The 20,996-nt window shown below is 40.4% G+C and overlaps 2 long non-coding RNA genes across 2 annotated transcripts; one reads left to right on the forward strand and one right to left on the reverse strand.

Moving 5' to 3' along the window:
• Nucleotides 1-750: 750 nt before the first annotated feature.
• LOC144824719 (uncharacterized) lies at nucleotides 751-1,749 on the reverse strand. The gene is made up of 5 exons (XR_013609077.1): nucleotides 1,691-1,749; nucleotides 1,472-1,587; nucleotides 1,306-1,385; nucleotides 1,123-1,212; nucleotides 751-850 (listed from the first exon to the last, which is right to left on the reverse strand). It is a non-coding gene; the product is annotated as an uncharacterized LOC144824719 (long non-coding RNA).
• A 3,627-nt stretch (nucleotides 1,750-5,376) lies between these two features.
• On the forward strand, nucleotides 5,377-6,352 carry LOC144824720 (uncharacterized). The gene is made up of 5 exons (XR_013609078.1): nucleotides 5,377-5,412; nucleotides 5,516-5,631; nucleotides 5,718-5,797; nucleotides 5,891-5,980; nucleotides 6,253-6,352. It is a non-coding gene; the product is annotated as an uncharacterized LOC144824720 (long non-coding RNA).
• The last annotated feature ends 14,644 nt before the right edge of the window (nucleotides 6,353-20,996 follow it).

The raw sequence follows: 20,996 nt of genomic DNA on the forward strand, positions 1-20,996 counted from the left end.
TCCAAATTCGTTATGACATCAAGGAATGGTTTGAAGGGACAATTGCGTTTAAATACTCTTTTGCTTCACCATTGTTTTAATTATGGCAAATTATCTGGTACTTACTGTTGAAAAAAAAGGGATTCCAATAGAATCTAAGGATTGAATTTCCCAATGCGTTATAGTCCCTATATATGTCACTGGTCACATGTTACGGTAGAGATTGAAACAGAGCACATTGAGATATGGCAGTAAGCCCACCCAATCTTGGACTTCCTATTACGAGACTGAATTAAATGGAAAGATTGCGTACATTATGACATAATGAATAGAAGCCCTATTTAGATCTCCTCTCAATTCATAGATTGTCTTGCACTTGCTGATTATCAAAAAGGTGGTTTCTCTACTGGGTAAAATGAAAAATTAAAAAATTAGTAATGGGAGAGGCACTCCAATTTATTCAATAATAGATTGCTAATTTGTCCTGTTCTCTAAGCGTGCTGCAGAGGAGGACGCAATGCCCATGCTGCGCCAAAAAACTAAACATGAAAGGATCAAGCTGAACGGCTTGCTCTCTGCACACTGTGGCTGTCACCCTTCCTTTTGGGTCTAGATAGTCATGCTATACATTTTGCTTTTAAAATTCAAAGAATGAATGAAAACAACACAAGCTATAATTTCAATCACATCGAATTGTATTGACAATGCATAATCACAATTACATATACTACTCTCATATGAATTGTGAAAAAATTCAATGAAATTTGATGTTTTTAATCACATCTATGTGGCTTTTATCTTACAATTTATGGCCATAAGTTTTCATGCCCAATGCATTTCGGGCCACACGGCCCTTCGTCGGGGGCAAAACCTGAGAAGAAAACACATAAATCTTATTGTAGAAACATATACTCGTCTAACATCATGCAGTTGTGCAGTATGCCACAAATAAATCTTATACATGTAAAAACATACATAGTAAAAAAGTAGAAACAAATATATTTTCCAAAAAAACTCTGAGGAACCTGGTTATGAACATGCATGAACGAAAATAAGAATATGCATGATACCATATTAGAAATACATCCAAACATCCAGGCACAAAAGGTTAACTGTATGACCCTGAGATATGAAATAACTCACTTATTTGGCCTAAAGTGATGCCAAAGTCAGGGGATTCTGAAAGATGGTCTGTGAAAGCGTGGTAAGTCTAGACCGCGTTGGTTCAATGTACTGGAAAAATAACAAAAGAAACAGGTGAGTGCACCCGCTCAAAAACGAGTAAAAATGAACGTATGAATTAGTATCCTAAATAAACACACTCACGAGAAGCTAAACTGCAGTATCAAGGATTCGGCGAACCAGGGTGTAGTGACAATTATTCATTGACAACGCGTGTAACCGACCTGAAAGGAACAGAATAAAGCATTATTGAAACGAACAAGTTGCTGTGAATTTCATGGAACTCCACTTCACGCTGTTTTCAACTCACTTTTAAAACACACTCTTCATTTTGAGGGCCCCATGCCGTGATACTACTCTGCCATAACCTCGAACGTCAAAAAGTAACCGACGACCTGTTCTCGGTATTTTTCTTCAAACCACTATCTAAAACAGAAGGAAAACGGCCAATTTGAAATGGGTTTGCAAGCAGTAGCGCAATGCGTCCTGCCTCTGAAAAAGAACCGAATACAAGAAATACAAGAAATACCTGTGCATTTTAACAATGCGCCTCTGTCAAACCGGACTGCTACCACCATTCGACCTGTCTTCCTTAACGCGACGCAGCGCCATTAAATGACGCGCTCTGAGTGATGAAAATAAACGACGGACTACAAAGGAACCGGGGAAAACGCGATGCGTGGTGCAAAGTATAGAATGGAAATAGAGAAACGCTGAGGGCGCCATGTTAGTAATGAAAGGTGTATGTGTGAAAGAAATCAAAATAGAAAGAAAAATGAAATACACATCCCTAACCATAGTATCTCATTATGACCCAGCAACATATAAACAGTAACCCTGAGTACAATGAAAAATATAACAGTACAGTTTTACTATGCTGTCTCACATTTCCTTCAGCATACAGTGACTGTGCAGTATCTTATAAAAAGCAAATGAGGTCCACACGATCATTTATCCCTTTGGGATCTTGTGTCTGTAACCTGCGAATCCAAAAAATCTCCCTCTGTAAAAGAGTCTTGGTGAGATTTTTGCCAGGTGTCGGAGTGACAATTTCGAGGATCTGGAATTTCATCTGAGCAATCGTATGTCTATGGTTCTCCCAGTGTACAGCCAGACTGCTCTTGGGATTCTTGTTTCTAATAGTACTCTTATGTTCCGAAATGCGGATTTTAATCTTTCTTTCTGTCTTACCTATATACAGAAGTCCGCATGGGCACTTGATGGCATATATGACATTGGCTGTGTTGCAGTCTGCACTTATCCTGACGGGAATTGTTTCTCCTGTGTGGGGATGTTTTACACAGTCGGTCACGATAACATTATTGCAGTGAACGCAATTTTGACATTTTCTCATGCCCTTGTGGATTTTAGTTGAAATTATAGGATGACGTTTCAACATTTCTTTTATGTTTCTTGAGCGCTTATACGCGAAAATTGGCTTGTCCCGGAACAGATCTTTGAAGTCAGTCTCATGCCTCAGTAACTCCCAATGTGTGGTGATGCTCTTTTTAATCTCATTTGAACTCGTCGAGTACTTTGAGACAAATACCTGACGTTGTTGTTGTTTTGTCATTTTCGGGATAAGTAAAGAATCACGTGATAATTTCTCAGTCTTATCCTTGGCTAATTCTAATACAGTAGAAGGATATCTCTTTGATGCGTACTTTGCTGAAATGATGTTCAGGTTACTTTGAAATGTTTCTGGTTGTGAACAGATTCTTTTGGCTCGTAACATCATAGAATAGGGTAAGTTGTTGATTAAATTCCTAGAATGAAAACTATTATACATCAAGGCCGTGTTCTTGTCCGTCGCCTTATGGTACACTTCAGTTTGTATTGTGTTATCCTCTATCCTCACCAATACATCCAAAAATGCAATCTGTTCTCGTTGTATGTTACTAGTGAATTGAATGTTCTCATCATGCAAATTCATTTGAACAATTTTTTGTTCCAGCATTTCTTTAGTGTTTCGCCAAATCAAGAATACCGTATTTTCCGGCGTATAAGACGACCCGGCGTATAAGACGACCCCCTACTTTGCTTGATAAAATTTAGTTTTCGTGCTATACTCGCCGTATAAGACTACCCCCACTTCCAGCGCAGTCCAACGCAGTCCTGCATAGTTGGCTCGTACTTTGTACGCTTTTGTAACCTGCACACTTATCACTTTTTTCTCCAGGAATTCCTGATTGCTACCTCATTTATTTTGGTTGCTCACTATTGTCACTTTTGATCCATGTAACTTAACGTTTGCTTTTGTAATTTGTTCATTTGTAATTGTTCCTCTTGTATCAATACTGTTCCTACTGTAAAGCGCTCTGACACCTTCGGGTAAAGTGCGCGCTATGTAAAAAACGCATGAAAACATACAGTGAAATTTGGCACCCGGCGTATAAGACGACCCCCGACTTTCCAGAACATTTTAAGGGGTTAAAAAGTCGTCTTATACGCCGGAAAATACGGTATATCATCGATATAACGACAATATAAAATTGTGTTATCTGTCCATTCTTTGTCATTCCTCAGAAACATGTCTTCATACCTTGCCATATATGTATTGGCATATGCCGGTGCACCAGAAAAACCCATAGAGGTACCCTTGTTCTGTAAATAAAAATCACCATTCCACTTAAAATAACTATGGTGTAAGCAGAAATGCAAGAGTTCTAACAAAAAAAATTTTTCTGCCGGTATCTCCTCCTGTTTCAACAGGGCCCATTCCACAGCCTCTATACCCTCAGAATGTGGGATAGAGGTGTAGAGAGCCTTGACATCTAAGGTGCAAATCCATACTCCATCTTGATTTGGCGAAACACTAAAGAAATGCTGGAACAAAAAATTGTTCAAATGAATTTGCATGATGAGAACATTCAATTCACTAGTAACATACAACGAGAACAGATTGCATTTTTGGATGTATTGGTGAGGATAGAGGATAACACAATACAAACTGAAGTGTACCATAAGGCGACGGACAAGAACACAGCCTTGATGTATAATAGTTTTAATTCCAGGAATTTAATCAACAACTTACCCTATTCTATGATGTTACGAGCCAAAAGAATCTGTTCACAACCAGAAACATTTCAAAGTAACCTGAACATCATTTCAGCAAAGTACGCATCAAAGAGATATCCTTCTACTGTATTAGAATTAGCCAAGGATAAGACTGAGAAATTATCACGTGATTCTTTACTTATCCCGAAAATGACAAAACAACAACAACGTCAGGTATTTGTCTCAAAGTACTCGACGAGTTCAAATGAGATTAAAAAGAGCATCACCACACATTGGGAGTTACTGAGGCATGAGACTGACTTCAAAGATCTGTTCCGGGACAAGCCAATTTTCGCGTATAAGCGCTCAAGAAACATAAAAGAAATGTTGAAACGTCATCCTATAATTTCAACTAAAATCCACAAGGGCATGAGAAAATGTCAAAATTGCGTTCACTGCAATAATGTTATCGTGACCGACTGTGTAAAACATCCCCACACAGGAGAAACAATTCCCGTCAGGATAAGTGCAGACTGCAACACAGCCAATGTCATATATGCCATCAAGTGCCCATGCGGACTTCTGTATATAGGTAAGACAGAAAGAAAGATTAAAATCCGCATTTCGGAACATAAGAGTACTATTAGAAACAAGAATCCCAAGAGCAGTCTGGCTGTACACTGGGAGAACCATAGACATACGATTGCTCAGATGAAATTCCAGATCCTCGAAATTGTCACTCCGACACCTGGCAAAAATCTCACCAAGACTCTTTTACAGAGGGAGATTTTTTGGATTCGCAGGTTACAGACACAAGATCCCAAAGGGATAAATGATCGTGTGGACCTCATTTGCTTTTTATAAGATACTGCACAGTCACTGTATGCTGAAGGAAATGTGAGACAGCATAGTAAAACTGTACTGTTATATTTTTCATTGTACTCAGGGTTACTGTTTATATGTTGCTGGGTCATAATGAGATACTATGGTTAGGGATGTGTATTTCATTTTTCTTTCTATTTTGATTTCTTTCACACATACACCTTTAATTACTAACATGGCGCCCTCAGCGTTTCTCTATTTCCATTCTATACTTTGCACCATGCATCGCGTTTTCCCCGGTTCCTTTGTAGTCCGTCGTTTATTTTCATCACTCAGAGCGCGTCATTTAATGGCGCTGCGTCGCGTTAAGGAAGACAGGTCGAATGGTGGTAGCATTCCGGTTTGACAGAGGCGCATTGTTAAAATGCACAGGTATTTCTTGTATTTCTTGTATTCGGTTCTTTTTCAGAGGCAGGACGCATTGCGCTACTGCTTGCAAACCCATTTCAAATTGGCCGTTTTCCTTCTGTTTTAGATAGTGGTTTGAAGAAAAATACCGAGAACAGGTCGTCGGTTACTTTTTGACGTTCGAGGTTATGGCAGAGTAGTATCACGGCATGGGGCCCTCAAAATGAAGAGTGTGTTTTAAAAGTGAGTTGAAAACAGCGTGAAGTGGAGTTCCATGAAATTCACAGCAACTTGTTCGTTTCAATAATGCTTTATTCTGTTCCTTTCAGGTCGGTTACACGCGTTGTCAATGAATAATTGTCACTACACCCTGGTTCGCCGAATCCTTGATACTGCAGTTTAGCTTCTCGTGAGTGTGTTTATTTAGGATACTAATTCATACGTTCATTTTTACTCGTTTTTGAGCGGGTGCACTCACCTGTTTCTTTTGTTATTTTTCCAGTACATTGAACCAACGCGGTCTAGACTTACCACGCTTTCACAGACCATCTTTCAGAATCCCCTGACTTTGGCATCACTTTAGGCCAAATAAGTGAGTTATTTCATATCTCAGGGTCATACAGTTAACCTTTTGTGCCTGGATGTTTGGATGTATTTCTAATATGGTATCATGCATATTCTTATTTTCGTTCATGCATGTTCATAACCAGGTTCCTCAGAGTTTTTTTGGAAAATATATTTGTTTCTACTTTTTTACTATGTATGTTTTTACATGTATAAGATTTATTTGTGGCATACTGCACAACTGCATGATGTTAGACGAGTATATGTTTCTACAATAAGATTTATGTGTTTTCTTCTCAGGTTTTGCCCCCGACGAAGGGCCGTGTGGCCCGAAATGCATTGGGCATGAAAACTTATGGCCATAAATTGTAAGATAAAAGCCACATAGATGTGATTAAAAACATCAAATTTCATTGAATTTTTTCACAATTCATATGAGAGTAGTATATGTAATTGTGATTATGCATTGTCAATACAATTCGATGTGATTGAAATTATAGCTTGTGTTGTTTTCATTCATTCTTTGAATTTTAAAAGCAAAATGTATAGCATGACTATCTAGACCCAAAAGGGTGATAGCCACAGTGCGCAGAGAGCAAGCCGTTCAGCTTGATCCTTTCATGCTTCTCTACTGGGTAACCCACACAAATTTGCTATGCTCAATGAATATCGAATATATCAGAAATCACATGTTTATGAAAGGATGTAATGCCATTAGGATAGCCTTAAAACAACTGTCATTTTGAACTTACTACCCAAGGATATGTCCCCATCGCTGACCTTATCTGATGTTTTATTGAAACTAATAAATTAATTTTCACCACAATACAGTGTGCTCCTCTATCAATATTTAGACCCTCCTGTCCCATGAGCAGAAGTCTGAATATTTTCAAATAAACAGTAGCACTCTTCATGCCTAAGTCTTGACACCCTGAATTCAAATGCATTCCAAGCAGATTCTTTCATTTAGACCCTTGCTGAAAGTTTTCTTTTTTCTTTTTTTTACTTTTTTTATTTTGATGCTTTACAAAAATACAAAAGAAGAAAAAAACAGAAAGTCGTGGCAAACATACGTAACACAGACTGCGACGCCAAACAAAAATTAGAAAAAAACACAAATCAATACATTCCAAATCATATACAGGGGAGAAAACAAAAACAAGGGGCAAGTCATTCACAAATTAATTATACAACTCAACTCAAGAAGGAAAGTAACAAATGGATTAAACTAACTAAGAGATAAGGCTTATCTTTTCATTGCCTGAGCCACTCCTCCAATGGAGCCCAGATCTTATGGCCCAACTCACACCTCCTTCTATCCCGCCTCAGATAGACTGAGGACTCCAGATTATGAAGAGCAAGAATCCGGGATCTCCAATTAAAGAAAGTGGGGGCTTCGGGGCTAAGCCATTGTGACGCGATACATAGCCGGATTAAGACATTTTTATGAACAAAAAAGCAGACACATGCCTCGTCCTTTCGACCGAGGCAGTACCCTCGCACCCCATTATCACCATCTCTGGAGAGATATTAAGCTGGATATTGAGCATAGAATTTATAAAACACTCAACATCAGATAAGAAAACCCCCAGCTTTGGGCAAGAATAGAACATATGTAAATCGTTAGCGGCTTGAAGCCCACATCTAGCACAACAGTTACCCTTGCAACTCCCCCATTTTGATATTTTTGCCAGTGTGTATTATAGATCGAATAGTGCCATATAACTTTGGGTGCGTAGACTTCCAGACACTAGGGCATAGCTTGCTAACTCCAATGCCGGGCATATATCCACATCAGTCTTACCCAATTTGCCCTCCCATTTGGCATTCTGCAGTGCAAGATCGTCAGGAAGATCAGATAACAGATGCTGATACAATGTCCCAATTCTAGCCCTTCTTTGAATTAGTTCAAATAAAATAGCCTTATCAAAGAAGTTGGAGGTTTGGTGCTGCATTTTATCTATAAAACTTCTAATCTGCAAATATTTAAAGAAGTCGTGAGTATTAAGATGAAACTTATCCTTTAAAAAGGAGAAAGAGGCCATTTGTCCGTCAGTACTAAGGTCACCAATGACTCCCAACCCCAATAACTGCCACCTAAAAGTAACCTGATCTTGAAAAATGGCAGCTAAGAGTCGAGCAGCCGTAAAGGGAGTATAGAAATTGATATTGGAGATTGACCATTTACGACGGATTTTACGCCAGACTGAGAACATAGCCCCAATAACCTTGAACTTTGTCTTCTTGAAGTAACTCGGCTCCAGCATTCGCGTCTAAAACCCCTCGGCAGCCTCCCCCAACCCCAGTTTGTAACTTGTGGGTCTACTAGAAATCTATAACAGATCCTTTCAGCCCTAGCCAAAATTTGTTGTGAGAACTCCAGTGGAATAGTCCCAAATAGATACAAGAACTTTGGGAGGACCAGCATTTTGTTTGCAGAAAGTTCTCAATGTAAAAATTCCAAACATCTCTCTCAAGTTTTTCTAGGTTAAATATGATACCTCTGCTTTTGGTTTGTTCAAGGATGAACCGTTTAAGTTTTAATTCTCCATGTCCATACTGTAAATAGTGTTGCACGAGTGGTGCCTGTAGTTTTATAGTGTGTAAGGATTATTTATTTTCTCTGAATCTCAAACAAAAATGTATTCCTGTTTCTCCTACATACCAAAGATGGCACGGAAAGCGAATAAGATACATCACATTACTGCTGTAGTTTGTCATGTCTTCCCTCCTATATTTGATGAAGAGCTGGACCACAATAACTAGGAGAAGCCATTAAATAGGACTTATAAATTCTCTGAGCATAGATCTATTCTTTCGAATACCCTGGAGATTAGCGACCTCAAGCAACTTTGCCTCTCCCCTGCCCACGCCAAAGGAGCTATCCTAGACGCAATCATCTCCAACCCAGATCTTACATTCCTATCCAACATAATTCCCAACGACTGGTCTGATCACCATCTCATTCTGTTCACAATATCTCCCCCAGCCCCTCCTGCCCCTATAAAAATAAATAAAGCTACAATTGTAGCTAGAAATTTTAAACAAATCCCTCCTGGCGCACTGGAACATAAACTCCAATCCCAACTTAGTATCACCCAACCTCTTCAAATGCTAATGATCTCACAGAACATTTCAACAAAAATGTAATCGGAGGTGTTAGACCAACTTGCCCCTATAAAACTAAAACATAAAAAAATGCCCCCTCTAGATCATGGTTCACACTCGATCTTAATAAAGAATGATGCTCTCTGAGACTTGCCATCCCCCATCCCCATCCCATCTTGCCCTCCTTAGAACTGCAAGCTCTTCTTACAAAAAATACGTCTTTTCAGAGAAAGCGTCATTCTTTCGTCTTCAACTGTCTCATGTCAAAAACAGACCTAGAGAACTGTTCAACATTATTAAAAACCAAACCGCCCCAGCACCCCTTAACCCGGTAGCCTCCACTAACAAATGCGAAGAAATTGCCAACTTTTTCTGTGAAAAAATCGCAAAAATAGACCGCTCTTTCCTCGATACTCTACCCTCAATCACCCCACAACCGCCCTGATTACCGCACCTCTTCCACCTCTTCCCTTGAACATCATCAAAGCCTCCCTCTCAACAGGGAGTGTGCCCATCTCCCTCCAACTTGGCCAAATCACTCCCATCGCCAAAAATCCCAAAGCTGACCCCTACGACCCTAATAATCTCCACCCCATCTCCTACTTCCCCCTCCTCTCCAAGGCCCTGGAAAAACTGCGCCCTCCTTCAACTGGACAAACACATTGACACGTTCAACCTGCTTGACCCCCTTCAATCTGGCTTCCGCAAAGGGTGCAGCACGGAAACCGCACTTCTCAACATAGTCGATGATCTTCACCTAGCCCTGGACAAGGGTGAGACCTACCTACTCATCCTTCTTGACCTTTCTGCGGTGTTTGACACAGTTTACCACCCAACCCTGCTCAACACACTCAAAAATTGCTTCGGCCTCAGTGGCACTGTCCTTAATTGGTTCTCCTCCTACTTTCAACATAGAACCCAAACAAATTAAAATTCAAAACTGCCCCTCTAGCCCAACCTCTGTCTCCCTTGGTGTCCCTCAGGATTCATCGTCTCTCCCGCTCTCTTTAACCTCTTTATGGAATCCCTTACCCGGATACTCAAGAAAAATCGACTACCACCTATATGCTGACGACACCCAATTGTACTATAAAATAAAATCCCATGCTGATATCCTGCACCTTAACAGGGCCTTAACCAAGATCCAATCCTGGTTCCACAACAATCATCTGAAAATCAACCCTAACAAAACTGAGATCATCCTCTTGTCTCCCAAAAATAACCCTCTCCCCATCCAAACATGGATCGAAGACCTTAATGCGCTAAATTGCTCTCTCTACCTCGCCGGTTCGGTTAAATCACTAGGCATCACCATCAACAATAAACTCACATTAAATTCCCATGCCAAGAACTCAGCAAAAAGTGCACTCTGCACTCTCCGACATCTCAAAAAAATCAAACCTTTTATCCCAGCTGAAGACTTCAAATGAATTATCCAGTCTCTTGTTCTATCCAAAATAGACTGTGGTAATGCCCTTCTCTCTGGCACCCCCAAAATCCACCTGCAACCCATCAAATCTGTTCTCAACCTCGCCGCCAGGCTAACAACAAACTGTAAACGCTTTGACCACATCTCCCCTGCCATCATGTCCCTTAAGTGGCTCCCCATTGAGGTCAGATCCTCCTATAAAATTGCCTGTATTACTCACAAAGCCCTTTTCCAGAAGACCCCATCCTACCTCTCAACTAAACTTAAAAAAGCTGGCTGTGCCCGAACACTGAGAAGCTCCAACACGCTCCTTCTCATTCCCCCTACTCAAAAAAGCTGCTTCAAAATCCCGCGCTTTCTCTGGTAAGGCCCTAACCATTTGGAATGCCCTACCTAAAGTCCTTCGATGCAACCCCTCCTACTTCAGATTAAAAAAAGACCTTAAAATTAATTTGCTCACTACATTTTGGGGAAACTAGATCCCGGATCTCCTTTCTGACTACCTCTCCTCCTCCCACCTTAGACTATTCCACCTTCCCCCATTCACCACCCATTTTTCTCTTGTCGCCTCCCTTTCCCCCTCCTCCTCTCTTTACCACTCACTACCTACTATGTCCTTTGAATCTTCCTTGACATACGGGTTACACCTGTATAACCTGTTTCGGTCAACTACCATGATTGTTTTTATTGCATACTTCCATTGCTGAGGTAAAGCACTCTGATACCCTCGGGTGAAGCTAGCGCTATATAAAACCTTCACAATAAATAAATAAATCTAACATCTCATTTATCAGTACAGTATGATTTCATCTTGACCTCTCCAGCACACATTCTCCCTTTCACCTTCCTCAGTACTCTCCACTGAGACCAAACCCCTTTAAAAGGTCAACGTTCCAAAGACTGCCCTCAGAAACTCTTCCTAATTGCTCTTAGCTCTTCTATCATCGCAAGAGGAAGGTTTTATCAATAGATTCTTAAAAAAATTATATGAAAATTCACTCTTGGTCGAATTATCCACAGGTTATTGACAGGATATTCCAATAATAGAAAATCATAACATGATCCATACTGTCTAGAACTTTGACATCAACCCTGGATATCTTTCCATGTTTTTGCTCAATTTTGTATATATGTGTTTTTTCACTTTCGTAAGCACTGTGTCATCTGCATTAATTACATCAATTAAATTTTATAATGCACCAGTACATTTGATATATGAATTATAATCTTACATACATGTGAAAAAGAGACTTTGGATGTTCAAATCGATTATCCAATAACAGTCATTACAATTGACAATAAGACATTGATTATTTCCATTACCGGTTACACCGTTACCTGCATTCTGTAAGAAATAAGGTCATGATTTATATTGCCCCCTTTTGTACACGTTCACGTTCTTTAGTTTTCTCCAATCGGGGTAAGCCCCTCTACTATTCTTTAAAAGAAAAAATCTTTACTGATATTTGAATAACAAATGCACACTTGATATAAGTAAAGAAAAATATACAATCACAGTGCTTAATAGTCTTAGTCCTGATAGCGAGTGTGATTAGCAGATTAATACAGACACACAATCAACAGTAAAGAGTGCTTTGGGCAAGTCTATGTGGTTGCTGGTATAAGGTGTTCAGTAAACATACATTTTCATTCCAATTAGGAAAGAAGCAAGTAGCTCAACTCAGAAACAGTGTACAAGTGTAGACCATACTTCCTTGGGTTCAGGAGAAAGGTCACAAGTCTCCACCTCACTTGAAATAATGGGGAGGGAGATCTTTTTGGGTTGAAAGGTGGGGTTCATACCGGGTGGTGGGGGACAAAAAGGGTGGGGAGAGACAGGCCAGCCAGTGTGGTATCAGCGTTAGAGAGGGACCAGAGAAAAAAGGGGATGGCAGGGGGATGCATGTAAGGTGGGAGAAGCAAGTGTGCTCAGAGGAAGGCGACCGCCCCGTCACTTAGGTACAGGGGAGCCAACCAATGTGGTTATTTACGGCACCTAGTGGTATTCATTAAAACTCCACATGACACCCTGAGTTAGTAGGGTGGGGTGTATAGTTCAGGGTCCTTTCACGTCTGATTTTGCTTTGATCGCTGCCAAGTAGCTATTACAATCTGGGGGCTCGGTCGTCCCGTCCCATCCCACTCCAGGGCCAGTTCGCATAGCTCATTCCGCTTGGCTAGTAATCAGTCCTCACTGTATAGGTGGAGAAAGAGGAGATTTCCAACCCACGGCTATGCATCTCTTGGCCAGTATGAAGGCAAGGTCAATACATTTATTGAGGGGTTTATGTGCAGCATTGCTTGTGCTAATCCCAAGCATAGAATGTAGTGCATCTTTTGGTAAGCGGGACCCCAATATCACTGATGTGTGGGTGAGTATCTCGTCCCAATCTGTACTGATGGAGGGACATTCCCACACCATAAGTATAAAATCTGCCTCAGCAGATGCACAGGGTAGGCAGGCATCCCCGAGGTATATCCATGCTATCCTCACAGGGGTGCAGTACATATGATGTAGAGAGTTAAACAGTGTATACTTGAGTCTGGCATTAACCAAGCTAAATTTATCATTCTTACGCACTGCTCCCATTGCTTGTCTGCCAGAGGCATGTCACACGTTGCCTCCCCAGTACATCTTCAGAGATTGGAGTGGTGTTGCATTATTCAAGCATTAGTTGCCATATAGTTATGTGATGGCCTGGCTGCTCCCCCATCATTTCACAGATCAACTCCAACTCACTTAGATTTTCTGATCAAGCACATCTGTCACCTATAAAAACTCTCCCCCAAGACTTTCTCACAGACCAACAGAAAATCTCACCCTAGGAGAGTCATGCCTCCCCTTCCTGAAAATGCCTTCAGCAAACTATGTTATTCTGTCAATTCTGCAGGGATTCCCAGGAAGGTGCAAAATACCTGTCCTAGAGAGAGAAACCTTTTGGCCTCCCTAACAAAAGGCATTGATCTGAACAATCGGATGGAAAGTCATACCATGAGCTCACCTAAACCTGTCACGCTTCAATATAAACTAAACTGCCTCCTACATAACTGCACTTATTCAGGAGACACAATCTAGAAATAGCATCTCTGATCATTGAACACAATCTCAACATAATCTTTTAACTGAAACACACCTCAATGAATCCTCACAGACAGACTAAGAATTATTGTTTCCTAAAGATTAGTCCATCAGACAACTTTGTGGGTGGTGAACCCAAGAATTTACCTGAACTCCAAGATTTGAAACAAATTTAAGGGTTTTTCACTACCAAGGCATTTACAACTTAAAAAGTACATGTCCTACTTTTTAAATACATTGACCCCTGTCCTCTGGGCTGTCCGGGCCGACCCTTGGGGGGCTTATGTGTATGCAAATGGAAGGTTTGGACCTGGCAAAAGTTTTTTTTTGCTAGGTTGAAATGCCAGTTCAAACTGCACACTCATGCTCTGCAATGGCAGGCCTGAGACATTGTTAAAGGGCTACTTTAATGGGTGGTACAATCAGTGCTGCAGGTCCACTAGTAGCAGTTAGTTACAGGCCCTGCGCACACGTAGTGCTCTTTACTAGGGAACTAAATATGCCAATTGGCTAGAAGCCAATGTTAACATGTTTAGAGGAAAGAGCTCTGGTTAGCAGGAATAACGTGCTTAAAGTTCTAAGGCAAACAACAAATTCAGCAAAAAGTAGGAGGAGGAAGGCAAAATGTTTAGGGGTCGTCCCTGCTAAAAATGCAATTTCCAACAACATCCATAATACTGGCATCTTGCCTGAAAATGTGGCATTAATATTTATCTCAATATTTATCTCATTATCTACTCTTCTAAGTAACCTAGGTAACTTGTTTCAAGTGAAAGATCATTCGTTCATCAGTTACCACTCTATGCATCATTTAAACACTAATTATGAGAAATACTTTTCACATGAAATTTGAACAATTTTCATATTTTTGAAAATGTTACAACAGTTCATCCCTTTGACTTTATTAATCAGCTATTAGCATGTTGATGATTTTATTTTCTTAGTCGAATAATCTCTTCTATTTGCTTTATTTGTTGGTATATTCGATCTTGATAGTTGTCCTGCTCAAAAGAGTTCTTTTTCTTTTCCAGGATTGTATATACTCTGTTTCCGTCCTCTCTTATTACCATATCATTTCATTGCATACTTTATTAGTTTTAATAAGAACAGACAGAGATTGCAAAAATCAACATTATTAATATTGGTGTTAGAAAAGCATGCAAAACTCCATCCTCAACACCCCTTAAGCACTCATTTACTTTTCTAAGGCCACCCTATATTTTCTTTATCCAGGATCCTACAGCTTCCAAGACATTTGGCTCTTCTAAGGGCCTAATTATATATGTCAGATTGGTTATGTTAGTAATGTAGTGTCAAGCACTCCACTAAAATCAGTGCAACACTTCTTTGTCCCAATTACCCTACAGACTCTGCCCTCTTTTGCCTCTTTTGTCAACATTGCTCTACTTCCCAGAATTTCTACATGTACCAGCTTAAAAAATCATGCTGTATCCATGTTGAGTTTATCCACAACCCTATTTTTTACATCATTCATGGCTATTCCCATAGGAGGAATGTGTTCCTCCTTCAATTCTTCTACAATAAATATTACAGGAAAAACTAAAGCTAAATAGCACAACCCCTTCCCCAGTTCTTTAGCAAATTGCAATAACCGTTTTTTCCACAAACTTAATAAATTCCTCTCATTATAAGTTCTCCCCTCCTAGAAACTCTCCACCAATATAGGTTTTATCACATGTACTTTTACCAACAATTTCCGCCCGACCTCCTTCCATGGGACTATGCTATACCATACAGATGTTATCTTTCCTTTCTTGCACCATCTTCAAATCTGGTGTAAACCTGAAATGTTATATGTTATATTAGTTTCAGCTTAAATTTGTATAATCTTTCTTAAGTATTTATCATATTTTATCGCTTTATCATTTTTACAAATTAACTGATTCTGTAGTATCCCAGCTTTAAATACTTGTAAAAGGAGTAACGCAAGAGAATTAAGTTACACATAACTAATGGTGCCCCTGGCCCAAACGGGATTCAAGCTGTCTTTTATAAGGAGAAAGCATTAAATTGGTCAAGTTATTTAACACCAGTTTTCAATCAAGTTTTGCAATCAGGGTACTTCCCAGAGTCCTGGAAGGGTTCCATAATTTCACCTAAGTATAAAAGTGGGGATTGGTCACTTCCAGCAAATTATAGATTGATTACACTGCAAGATATTGAAGCAAAGCTTTTTCCATCAATTCTCCTTAAAGAGTTAATAGACTGGCAAAAGACAAGCCTTTAATCCTGCCTACTCAATCAGGTTTTGTACAAGGACAAGGGGCAGCAACGAACATTTTAATACTGGGAACATTAATGGAAAAGTATAAAACAAAGAAACAGCCATTATATTTATTTTTTGTCTATTTTAAGTCTGCTCTTGACTGTGTGGATAGGCAAATGCTATGAAGGAAACTGGATCATTATGGTATTAGTCCCGGCCTTTTAAAAGCAAGTCAATTATTATATACTGAGACCTGGACAAGGGTCCGACTAGGAAACGGCTCAAGGCTTTCTAGAAAAATTAAGACATCACAAGGTTTAAAGCAAGGTTATGTTTTAGCACTGTTTTTATTTGACTTATTTTTATCTGATCTTACAGTAGCATTGGACAATGTGTTAGCAGATCCGCCAAATCTGGCTGATAAACAAATATCAAATTTATTATATGCTGACGATGTTGTCCTGCTAACTTAAACAAGAATTATAAACAAAACATCAATGTATTCAATTGTGAATAAATTGATAGTAAATCAAACAAAAACTAAAGTAATGGAAGTCAGTAACAAGGTTTTGAAGCGCAGCAAATATAAATGGTATCTGCAAAAGTGGCAGCTGGAAAAAGTGCAATGCTATAAATACCTTGGCATACTGTTTGACGAAAATGGATCCTTTTCACATCATAAAATAGAGATGAAAAAAGAGGCAACCGTTTGCAAGGGGCTTTTCGCTTACTTTATAGTTCTTTGGAAGGTCCAAATTAAATCCCATTTCTAAAAGTAATAAAAGCGAAATTGCTACCTAGCCTTACTTATGGAAGTGAAATCCTCTGCGGTACGGACTCTACATTATTAAATATTGCTGTTACTAAAACCTTTTAAGTACATGTTTCGACTTCCATCCAATGCATCAACTGCCCAGATCAGGTTGGAATCTCGCTTCTGTAACCAACAAATTGCAAGGATGGGCCAATATGTAAAGACTTGAATACAAATTAAAACCAATATTAAAACCCCATGTGCTGTCTTCTGTAGCAAGAGATGGAATGGAATCAAAAGTCGTTATTTTATAAATATCTTCAGAAGTCTTTGAAAGAATTGTCAATTCTCAAGTTCTGGGAGATGTCTCTAACCCCGCAAGTTTTTAAGAAAATAATTAAAAAATCAGAAAGATATCTATCTCTTCTGAAAGATAAAGAACTATTTTTTAAGCGATCACATGCATGGATGACAGTGAATGAATATTCATGTCTAAAATTTCAGCCATATTTAGAAATACCCTGGACAATACAAACCAAAAATATATTTATGAAAGCAAGATTAGGTAACTTGCCAGGCTCAAAACATGCCGTGGCTGAGACCATCTAGACAGACTCCCTGCAGATTATGCAAATTATGTGACAAAAATATTATTCATCTGCTTTGCATATGCACTGTAATGACTGCCGAAAGAAAGCAATATTTGAAAAACTGCTTCATTGACAGAGGCACAGGGTCAGACTGATTTGCATATAGCCATGTCTGAACTGGGGTGGCAGAGTGAGCTAAAGAACGGTGATGGATTAAACCCAGATCAGTTGACTGGGGGTGAGTGTTTGTATTGTCATTGCTCCGTCCATCATCCCCTTTGGTTTTTCTTTTTTCGCCCTAAGTTGGCAGGGTATGCTCAGACGTGAGTCCCTTGCTCACTTTGCCACTGGATTCAAGCAAGCCGGGCTGAAGACGGCTGTAATGCCAGAAACCGGTCTTCGGAAGCTTGTTTCCGGTCCAGGGAAGGCATGGCTTGGCAGTTCGGGCTGGACTGTTCCCATGAGGCACAGGGTCAGACCGATTTGCATATAGCCATGTCTGAACTGGGGTGACAGAGTGAGCTAAAGAACGGTGATGGATTAAACCCAGATCAGTTGACTGGGGGTGAGTGTTTCTATTGTCAATGCTCCGTCCATCATCCCCTTTGGTTTTTCTTTGTTCACCCTAAGTTGGCAGGGTATGTTTAGACGTGAGTCCCTTGCTCACTTTGCCACTGGATTCAAGCAAGCCGGGCTGAAGACGGCTGTAATGCCAGAAACCGGTCCTCGGAAGCTTGTTTCCGGTCCAGGGAAGGCATAGCTTGGCAGTTCGGGCTGAACTGTTCCCATGAGGCACAGGGTCAGACTGATTTGCATATAGCCATGTCTGAACTGGGGTGGCAGAGTGAGCTAAAGAACGGTGATGGATTAAACCCAGATCAGTTGACTGGGGGTGAGTGTTTGTATTGTCAATGCTCCGTCCATCATCCCCTTTGGTTTTTCTTTGTTCGCCCTAAGTTGGCAGGGTATGCTCAGACGTGAGTCCCTTGCTCACTTTGCCACTGGATTCAAGCAAGCCGGGCTGAAGACGGCTGTAATGCCAGAAACCGGTCCTTGGAAGCTTGTTTCCGGTCCAGGGAAGGCATGGCTTGGCAGTTCAGGCTGGACTGTTCCCATGAGGCACAGGGTCAGACTGATTTGCATATAGCCATGTCTGAACTGGGGTGGCAGAGTGAGCTAAAGAACGGTGATGGATTAAACCCAGATCAGTTGACTGGGGTTGACTGTTTGTATTGTCAATGCTCCGTCCATCATCCCCTTTGGTTTTTCTTTGTTCGCCCTAAGTTGGCAGGGTATGCTCAGACGTGAGTCCCTTGCTCACTTTGCCACTGCATTCAAGCAAGCCGGGCTGAAGACGGCTGTAATGCCAGAAACCGGTCCTCGGAAGCTTGTTTCCGATCCAGGGAAGGCATGGCTTGGCAGTTCGGGCTGGACTGTTCCCATGAGGCACAGGGTCAGACTGATTTACATATAGCCATGTCTGAACAGGGGTGGCAGAGTGAGCTAAAGAACGGTGATGGATTAAACCCAGATCAGTTGACTGGGGGTGAGTGTTTGTATTGTCAATGCTCCGTCCATCATCCCCTTTGGTTTTTCTTTGTTCGCCCTTAGTTGGCAGGGTATGCTCAGACGTGAGTCCCTTGCTCACTTTGCCACTGGATTCAAGCAAGCCGGGCTGAAGACGGCTGTAATGCCAGAAACCGGTCCTCGGAAGCTTGTTTCCAGTCCAGGGAAGGCATGGCTTGGCAGTTCGGGCTGGACTGTTCCCATGAGGCACAGGGTCAGACTGATTTGCATATAGCCATGTCTGAACTGGAGTGGCAGAGTGAGCTAAAGAACGGTGATGGATTAAACCCAGTAGACTGGGGGTGAGTGTTTGTATTGTCAATGCTCCGTCCATCATCCCCTTTGGTTTTTTTCTGACACGCTATGTTAGTTTTTTTAGACCAATGGACATTATAATGAATGCTAATTTTGCTAAATTGTTGATACTCGTAAAAAAGAAGCTGGATGCCAGTGAGTTGAGCCCAGTAAATGTGAAAGTTTTTAAATAGTTAAGGATACATTTTGCACTTTATAAATGAATTTGCACAGAAGTAATGAAATTAGAACTGTTACTATCCATATTAAGTTTTCTTTTGTAAATGATGGTCTGAATTAATGTTTATAACTTACCTTTTGAGATTATTTGAGAAAACAGTTTGAATAAGACTATTAAGAATTTTAGACTGATTTATCATGTTTCAAAGGGTGTTTATTAAAAATTGTTTTCATTGTAACATTTTAACTAATGATACAACAAATTTGACCTACCTACCTAGTGTCACATTAAAATCAGTCAGATATGGAGACATGCCTCATAATAGAAGATGGCTACAAGCACACTACACGAGAATGAATAGGAAAACTCTTCCTCTTCCGACACAATAGCTCGATACACCCACTCTGGTGAAGCATACTTCCGAAAACTCTCCTTCCGGCTGATCTGTTACCAGTCGATGTTTCACTCTCATTCATCTCCCAGGCTGAATGCTTTCTTACCTCTGACTCTGGCTCACAGTGTTTTTGCATGCAAGCTTTCTTTCTGGAAATTTCTTCAGCACTTACTTCTTGACAGTGACAGTTTTTAGTTCTCAGTTTCTCTCAGAACTTTGGCTCTCACATAGTCTTGTATTCTGTTTAGGCTTTCCTTTGTCTGCTCTTTCCACAGTGAATTTTCTTCTTTCAGCTGGAGTATTATCAACTTAGATTTTCAATTGCAACATGTCAAGCTAGTCATCTTAATCAGAGTCTACTCCTTGCTGCTGCTCATGCTTTTTTTCTTTTCATGGCACCAGCTCTTCACTGTGATCACCTTGGAACTTGACTTCTTGAGTTACAAGCTCTTCATCTGAACTTTCACTCACTTGACACTGTCACTTTAGTTTCCATCTTGATCTTCACCATTTACTAAAAAGCTTCTCCTCCATCTGGATATATGCTGCAAACTTGACGTAGACTGTCACTTAGACTGTCACTTTGTTCAGCAGCATGTGCATCTTGATCATCGCCTGCCTCTTCCACTGTTTCAACTGCTCTAACTCTCTATGTATGAGCAGGGTGGATCCGTTGTGGCACTCATGCACAATTGATTGCACTATTGGTGGTTAGGATAACACGGTATGGATCACTCCACTTATCATCAAAACAGCCTTTGTGGAATAGTTTTTTATTGAGACTCTAGTCCCCTGCATTCAAGCCCTGGCAGGGCGTATCTCTGTATTCTTCCATGAGTGCATCCATGAGGTGAAAGACCAATTTTACCACATAAGCCAGAACTTTGCATTAATCCAGAAGAATAACATCATTTATTGAAACTAATGTAGCTGAAGGTGCATGTCCAAGTCTCATGATGATCTCATGGGGAGATAAACATGACTTCCTGTTTGGAATACTTCTCATATTCTGATAGAGGGAGACTTATTACAGGGCAGAAGGGGTCAGGGGGTGGGGCGCAGTGGCTCTGAAGCCTGCGCTGGGAAGATCGTGAGAGAGAACTAGGGACAAAGGAGCACCTTAATTTGTACCCGGTTGTGCAGGAACCCTTGCTCTAAAAGTAGAGAAAAACTGATATGTGAGCCGTGGAAACTGAAGCTGAAAGGTTAACAGTTTTATTAAGAAGGGACAACTTCTAGAAACAGTAATATAAAGGCATAAAAATCATATTAGTTCTGTGTCCAGAGCTCTGCATTCTCAGATAGCCTCGTGGACATTAGAATGACAGTTTTCAGAGATAGTCAGAGTGAAGATTTAAACCTTAAGACACATTTATCATTTGTGGCAGAAATGCATTTAAAAAACAAGACACATTTCACCTG

This window comes from Lissotriton helveticus, chromosome 3_1 (genome assembly GCF_964261635.1).
Source record: "Lissotriton helveticus chromosome 3_1, aLisHel1.1, whole genome shotgun sequence".
Lineage (NCBI taxonomy): Eukaryota > Metazoa > Chordata > Amphibia > Caudata > Salamandridae > Lissotriton > Lissotriton helveticus.